General features: G+C 42.4%; 1 long non-coding RNA gene across 1 annotated transcript in view; it reads right to left on the minus strand.

The window, feature by feature from the left end:
* LOC118164341 overlaps positions 1 to 294 on the minus strand; it is a 2,940-nt gene extending 2,646 nt beyond the window's left edge. The window contains exon 1 of the long non-coding RNA XR_004749450.1: positions 234 to 294. This is a non-coding gene — a long non-coding RNA (uncharacterized LOC118164341). The remainder of the gene's footprint in view (positions 1 to 233) is intronic.
* Positions 295 to 8,259: the final 7,965 nt, after the last annotated feature.

An 8,259-nucleotide genomic window follows, 5' to 3' on the forward strand; every position in this document is an offset into this window, starting at 1 on the left:
GCCTTCCTTCCTTCCTTCCTTCCTTCCTTCCTTCCTTCCTTCCTTCCTTCCTTCCTTCTTTTCAGACAGTGTATTCCTTCCTTTCCCATATAAAAACACACGGATGTGTCATATTTATTATTGCAAGGCATCCAACAACAAATTGTTTCAGCCTGCCATGTGTTTAATCCAAAAGTTTCATATTTGTATCTGTTAACTCTATAACCACAATTTCTTATAAGATATTCTTTTACCGTCTTTGTTGTGACATATGTCTTTTCTGGGTAAATCATTCTACACTGATGGAGTTATGGTCAGTCTGTGGTAAGAAAAAGCAAAGGTTTGGTCAGATACAGAGCCAAAACCTTGCATTCTGGATTCACACAGCAGAAGTGTATTAGGGGAAGATGATCCTTCTAATGGAAGAAAAAGTCAGTGGTTTATAAGTTGACTTAGCTTGTCAGTCACCAGCTGTGGCTATGGGGTTATCAGTATGTCTGTTTCTGCTGAAGATGAGGAGATAGCAGCTCACTTCCAAGCAACATTTAATTGGCTTTAGTCAAGTAACACGGAGCACTGATAAGTTATCAACCATTTCTAATCAGACACTAGTTCAGCCCTCCAACATCCCAGCAAGACCCATTTGGACAGTGGTCATATGCCTCTAGCTGGAAGCAGCTGTTGGCGCAGGCAGAAGTTTTGTTTAAAAATAGGTCAGTGAGCAGTTAAAAAGTCTGTCCTCCACAATAAACAAACAAACAAATAAATAAATAAATTACTCTTTTCACATCAGAGGAAACAAAATACATTCCCAATGGGGATGTGCTTTGTTTGTGTACACGGCAATAGAGCAGCCTTTCTAATTATCACCTAGTCAAAGAGGATGTTTTCTGTTTTGTGTGTATGGCTGCATGTTACTCATTCCTGGCTGCCTTCTCACCCCTGTAATTTCAGCGCTCATCTGTAACACTGGAATGCGTGCCCAAAGAAGAAAGCCCGTGAAAAAACAGATTTGTAAGGAAAAAGAAAGCAAATACCCTCCTCCTTGAAATCTAAAGCAACATCCCCCTCACACAGTTACAAGACACTTCAAAAAGATGGGTGTAGTAAAAAAATTAAAAGCATGCTTTGGTTTTGTGTTTAGGAAGCACTAGCTCAAGTAGCAGCAGGTATCCCTCTTCTTCTGTTTTTTCATTTCCCCCACATCAGAATTGCAGCCTATTCCCAAACACATGCCAAGAGCACACACACTAAGCAGACACTTCTACTTTCACCACAGATGCATCCCATCTCCTCTGTACGGTACTGTGATCACAGACAAAAGGTGTCTTTTGCAGTGACCCTGTCATTAGTAATAGAGTACTCTAATTTATTTCCTTCTTTCAGTTTAATCAAAACACTGCCAGAATTGTGAATATATTTCATCATTAGTGGACCAACATATCTGTTGGTATATAAATAGGTCTTTCTTGCAGAAACTTGTAGCATAAGTTCTTCAAAACCTCATTGCTTCTTCATTTCACTGCAGATGGATGAGGGGTCTCCTTTCTTTGCTTAGCTCTGAATTCACATTTTGCCAGGCACCTTCAGGAAAGAAAAACTGCCTTGTACACATTGTGTTTTGAAATAAAGATGTCATGTTTAAAAGCACGGAGTCATTGAAATCTGAGATCATCTATTCCTGGTTTTCATTAATGTAATCTGCACATACTTGCTCACCATGACACGTTACAAAGTCCTAGGCGCACATCACTCAGAAATCATCTCAGCCTGAAAATCAATGGTTAAAACATGCTGCAGCTCCTTGCTGATGTGTTTACCTGATTTTCTCCAGCATGAGAACCACAGTGCACAAGATGTGTGGGGCAGGTATCTGCTAAGCATCCTGGAGTACACACCTACTCCCCCTTACTCACTTGAACTCAGGGAAGGTGATGGTGTACACAATGTACATATGCACACTGTGTGCTAGTGCATATGTAGCCGCCAAGGTGTCTGAGCACCCTGGTTGGTGACAGAACTGCTGTGACTTGTGCATTCAGATGGAGAATTTGAGACATCTGGAAATGCATGTTCAGATTCACAAAGAGGAACTGAATTCAGAGGTCCCCAGACAATTTTCTCTTTTTCCCAACAAAACAAACAAACAAACAAAAACCTCTTGTGCTCCCTTGTGCGTCAGGGGAGCAGACCAAGATCTACATACACCACCTTAGCTTCTAAATCATCCTCATATCAGCAACTGGCTTTTCTTGCTGTTGAGGAGATAGCTCCAGAGCCCTGGGTCCGGCCCATCCCCAGCCGGTCTGGAGCTGTTCATTCCTGAGCGCTTGCTTGTCTTTTCCCCGGGCTTGTTTGCAACGTGTCAGTGATGGTGATAAAAGGCGGCTGAACCAAAGGTGATGTAAACAGACAAGTGCTGTCTTCACGCTGTCCCTCTAAAGCGCCTCCTAGAAAGAATGGATAAAAAGACGCAAATAGCATATGAAGGACAGTGTATTAGGGACACAACTACCTTTTTGGTAGCCTCTCCAGGGACTAGTGACAAGGCTGTTAATTCCTTCCACAAGCACAAATCATCTGAAAGCCTCTTGTTTACGAAACGGGATGCTGGGTTAATACACGCAGGGCCTAGCCCACCTCTCCAGCAGCTGGCCTTAGGCTGGAGCAGCCCAGGTGTCATGGCCTGGAGAGGCTTGGCTGCCCCCTCCGGCCCCAGGACACCCAGACTCCTATCAAAGAAGCTCCTTGAAATCAGCAGCCTTACTTTCAGTTTAGTCTTGAGAAAGAGCAGGCCCTGCAGTGGGGGAAAAAAAATAAAGAAGAAGGAAAGAAAGAAAATAAAGCTTTCAATTCAAAGCGCATAGTTGTGAAAAAGCCATGTTCTGAACCAGGGTGAAGGAAAGCAGCTCAAGGCATATATTCTACCCTGGTCTGCACTTAATTATGTGTTTTGAATTGAAAACAAACATTTTTAAAATGGCTACTGAGACGCACTTCTCGAATGAATCCAAGATGGTGGCAGATGTTACGGCTTCTGTGATAAATGATTTCAAAGGCGCCGGGGCCCATCGCCATTTTAAAGTGACAGCACTGGCTTCCCTATAGCTGCTTTCCAGTGCTCTGGTGGTTTCTTTGACTGTTTTGAGGGTGCTTTTCCACCCCATATTTCACAATTTTGCCACATCATTCACACAGGATGAAACCGAGAAGTTTCTGCGACATTCGTGCATAAAGACGGCCACTGTGATCCTAAAGAATGTGGCACCCACAAGCAGACACATGGCTTTGATATTTGTATTTTATTCAGAGCCCTCTAATTTGGAAAGCCATGTGTCACTAGACTAAACCAAATGCTGTTTCGTGGTGATCACAGCCTCCTGCCTCTGCCCACTCCTCTCTTCTCTACAGTAGGTAACTGCTCGAGAAGTTGTTAGGGAAGTTGTTCGCGAAAGCCCCCCTTGACTTCTTGAAAGAAATGGCTTTTTCTGGCTGCCAGCTAGCCAAAAGAGTAAACTCAAAGAAAGACAACTGCCCTGGCACAAGCCTTAAGAAACATTGAGCTCTATAAAAAGCCTAGCAGCTTATGAATCATAACCAAGAGAAAATCATCAGCTTGGGCTTAGAATAATGGCATCCTTGGTAGTGGTGCAGTGGGAAGAATCAATACATTCAGATGCAACAAAAGAGTTTTGAAAAATAAATGTATTCTAAGCACTGACTTACGGCTGACATACAGTAGATGTGGAAAATTACTAGTATCCCAGTATGGCAGAGGAGGGAGGGGAAATAATTGTGAACCACAATATAATGTACTGGACACACACACACACACACACACACAAGTCATCTAACTCTTATTTCCTCTTAGAAGAAAGACAAGTCTCCTCTCAGAGAACTCTATTATAATTGTATACCTTGTCCCTTTCTTTCTTTTCTGCAGCTTGCCACTTCTTTTTGAGAAGTTTGTGCCACCCAATCTCCCTAGCCTGAGCAGTCTTTTTGGCTGCAGCATGCTGTAGGAATTTGAACATGGGGTCTGAATGCTGGTGGGCTTGGGTGATGACTTTGAAGAGTCTTCTGACCTCTGGGTTGTAAATCCTCATCTGACCCAGATGTCTTCCTGCACCATCACTGGCAGATTAAGTACCTTGACTGGTTACTGAGGGTGCCTGCAGACCTCTGTGAGGATGGAGAGAGCTCCTTCCCTAGTGCTCTCTGCCAGCTCAGGCAGTGCCAGCTGCTGTGCCTTTCCTCTGAGGGGGTGTAAATATCCTGGGACATTGCAAGGCCTCAGAATTCTTTGGCTTCTCCACTGATATCCACACAAAGGTGAGTACCTTAGTTCTTATGGGTCAGATACAAAAGGATTTATGATCAACTCCTAATTTCAGTGGTATTTATGGATGTAAATGTTTTGAGTTGACAACTATTCACAGGTTTGGCTGATATTCCTACTAAGTTTTACAGCAGATCCATCTGCTTAGCAGGGGCAGTCCCACATTCTGGCTGGATGGTACCTATCCTTCCTGTCTTTGTTATTTATCTGATTCTCCCATGTTGTTGTCACTGTCCCAGTGCCCAGCCTGGATGCTGGGGACCCCACCATGGCATGGTGTGCCTACAGTTGCATACGTTTCAATGCTGAAATTCTTCTTGTGAACCTAGCCCCAGCAATATCTGGGGTGTCTGTCTTCTTTGGTAGAATAATGCTTCTTTATTGTGCTCAAGTTCAATCTCTTGTACAAAACAAGCTGTAGTACAAAACAAGCTGTTTTGTACTAGAGAATTTCTACAGGTGCTCCAACTGAGATGAGATTAAATGGGTTGAAATTTAATGCACTAGTTATGGTGCACTTGGCTAGGAGAGATCCTCCAGATTACCTTTTGAAGGAAGTTAACAGATTTTGAGCTTCCTGTTGCACAGTTTAGGAGACTGATCTGTATCCTAATTTATTCTCCTTTGTTCTGTTTTTGATTCTAATGTATGATCTGAACAAATCAATTCAGATAAGCAATTACAGGATTGAGGAACGTCTTTCTTAAAGCGAACCTATGCAATGTTTCACAGGAGAACATGTAAAAGGAAGGGTAAGTATATTAAATGATGAGCAAGTTGGTAGTTCAGATGGTATGAAGGATCTAGGTAACGAAGCCTATAAACGGTAATGCTAAATCTGACCCTGTATACCAGAGGAAACATACTGCAGGGAGCCACAGCTTCTTGTAAACAGCAACTTTTCTTAAGAGAATACTAACAAGCTTCAAACCCAAAAATGGAACTCCATTTTCATCTGCTACTAAAGGACATTTCTGTAATTTGTGGTACAACATGTACATACAGTGTATGTGTATGCCATCTCTGCTAAAGAAACACTGTGACTGCTTCTTTAAACTTAGGTAGAAAATAACTGGCTGTCAGTGCCAGAAAAATACCTATACTATCCAGCCATCAGGGTACTAAAAGAAAATAAATTAACATCAAATTGTATTTCTTTGCTTGTCTAAATTTGTACTGCAAAGAGAAAATTTGGGAAGGATAGAAGGAAGGTAAAATGACATTTAATTAAATTATTGATTATTAAACTACTAAACATACTTCTGGTGATCCTTTTACACTAACAACACTCAGCTTCTCTATGACTGGGAAGAGTCATGAAATATGCTGTACCTCATCTGGCTAGTTTTGCTTGACCTCCCACTTGACTCTGCTACACCTCGCCTGTGATGGAGACCATGACCTGCTCTCAGGTTTTCCACTTGTGAGTGTTGAAGTGTTAGTCCCGTAATCCAGTTTGTAAGTGGACTATGAGATGGGTGCATGAGGCACAGGCAAATTCCTGCTGGAACAGATAAATTTCCAGTGGTTGCAGGCATGCAGATCAAATGGTGCAGGCTGGGGTCAAGGCTCCAGATAAGCAGAAGGCAAGTTCTGGGAGTGTCCCTCTTTCTCCTTCCAGGGAGAACATTGTAGCTTGTGATCCTCACTACTTCATCTTGTATCAACACAGAGATTTCTTCACATGTCAGCTCAGTCTTGGAGATTCTCAACACCAGCTCCTGTGACAACAGTACTATAATTCCTGGCACAAACAGACACTTTCTGTATCAAACTCTTCATTCTTTGGATGTGAAACCCAAGTGAAATCTATACAATAATTGGCAGTACTTCATAGCAAATCTTAATATTTTAGAGAGATTGGTCCCAGAATAGCTATCAAAACAAAAACAAACTTCTTAACTTCTCCAGTTTTATATGTTATTCAGTAAAATTAATACACTGTTAATAATAATAATAATTTTAAAAAATCTCCCACATAAAACAAAACAAAACAAAAATCCAACAACAACAACAAAACATTCAAAATGGATATATATATATATATATATATATCTGGAGCTCCTGTACACTATGCTGTCCTCTGCCTTTCTGCTAGAAACAGCTTTGCAGTGGATGAAACATACAGCTGTGTATATATAATGTCTCTTATCTTATGCTGGGTGTTTGAGAAACATTTTTTGATTTATTAACTAGAAAGCACACCAAAATGTCATTTCTCCCTGCCACCAGACTTGCAAAGTCTTGCATTCTAGCACCTCATGCCTTCTGCAATGGGTTGTATGTATGTGCATCTACTTGTCATATGTGCATACATGTGCAGACATGCACACAGTGGTCTTCTTGTCTTCCAGAATATCTTGGTGTTATTATCTGATTGTGTTGTATTGTAAATATTCATATTCTTTCCTGTTGGTTTCTTGACCTGGCCTAGGCAGGGGGATGGCAGTCTCAGGACAGCAATTTCATTCATATTTGTGTTGCTTCTTCAGTGGCTTTTAGCTCCCTGAATTGTAGTTCACAGTTAGTAGAGTTGTTTGGTGCTAGATCCAAGAAAAAGATGCACACACCTACAAATCAGGTTCCTGCCCCACAGCATGTAATAAAAAGGTCAGAGCTACACTCCTCCACCCCTTCAGCGATGTGTGCTGTGTGCTCTGATCAGAAAGCCATCTATGGTCAGCTAATGGGAAACACAAAACGTCAAGTGTGTCTGAAATCCTATTCCAATTCCAGCTGTCAGGGCCAAGACTAATTCTGGGAAGTTTTGGTCTTCCTCCAGAGAGAAGCAGTCTGTCCTGTGGCACTCCTCCCCTGAGCAAAATGAGAGGGGTACGTGGCACCTGATGTCACCTTGCATCCTCTTACCTAGATGATCCTCTTTGTCCTACCAGTCAGTGGTAAGACAAAGAGACCTGGGTATTGTACCCTTGTCTCTCAGTGGGAAGAGATTCGAAGCATGTGTATTTGGGCATCCCACCCTGACAGTATGCTCTTGGTGCCTAGAGGAATACTTTGCACCATCCTGATGCTGGTGCTTAGGGGATACTTTGCTGTGTCCTGATGCAGGAGAGCAAACCACACAGGCCAGGGAAGAGGCTTCTTGCCTTACAGAGGCTTTGGGTGAAAAAACTGCAGCCCAAACCCTGACAGCAGAAATCAGTACCCAGCCTTGTTCCCTCCTGGCTGAATGTTGACTGCCTTTTAAGTCTAACATATTTTCAAACTGTCAGAAACGACTCAGCTTTTTAAAGTTGGAACTGATCTCCAAGATACGGCTAAAATCCCGTGGCCAGTGCTGTGCAGAAAGTCGGCATAACCTAGATGGGCCTGCCAGCCCTCCATATCTACAAAGAATTGCTTTTCAATGCTTTGCCAGTTTACCACCCTGTTTGTGATAGTTTACCTCTAGCACATGGCTACAGCATGGGCCAGTCCTTGCACAGGAGAGCATCCAACATCGAACACCGGGCAGAGCCTGCCTTCCTACTCATTCCCATCTGCACGGCTGAGATGAGAAAGGAAAGCAGCTTCCGCAAATGTCACAGTGTAAGAAGATGATGGGAGAGGAAATAACAGAGACAGAGGAAATGGGAAAGGACAGTTTTACTTGCACAAACAGGCAGATAGGCTAGCATAACTGGGAGAACAAATAAACTCTCAGGGAAAATAACAAACGAATAGAGGGAAAACACCCAGGAAAGCAAGAGCCTAATCTAAGATTTTTAGGCAGGGAGCTTCCCTCTGCAGTATTTCAAGGAAAAGTTAATCAAGAAAACATGGAGGTGTGTTTTTTCTTTCTTTTTCTTTTTTCTTTTTTTTAAAAAAGTCATTGGCTACATCTATATCAGTAAACTAAACAGTGCCCAAGTCCATTCTCTATCCCTGAAGCTGGAGATGCAGTCTGGCCATGTCTGGGACTATTGAACTTTCCTAACCTC

Source organism: Oxyura jamaicensis, chromosome 3 (assembly GCF_011077185.1).
Source record: "Oxyura jamaicensis isolate SHBP4307 breed ruddy duck chromosome 3, BPBGC_Ojam_1.0, whole genome shotgun sequence".
Lineage (NCBI taxonomy): Eukaryota > Metazoa > Chordata > Aves > Anseriformes > Anatidae > Oxyura > Oxyura jamaicensis.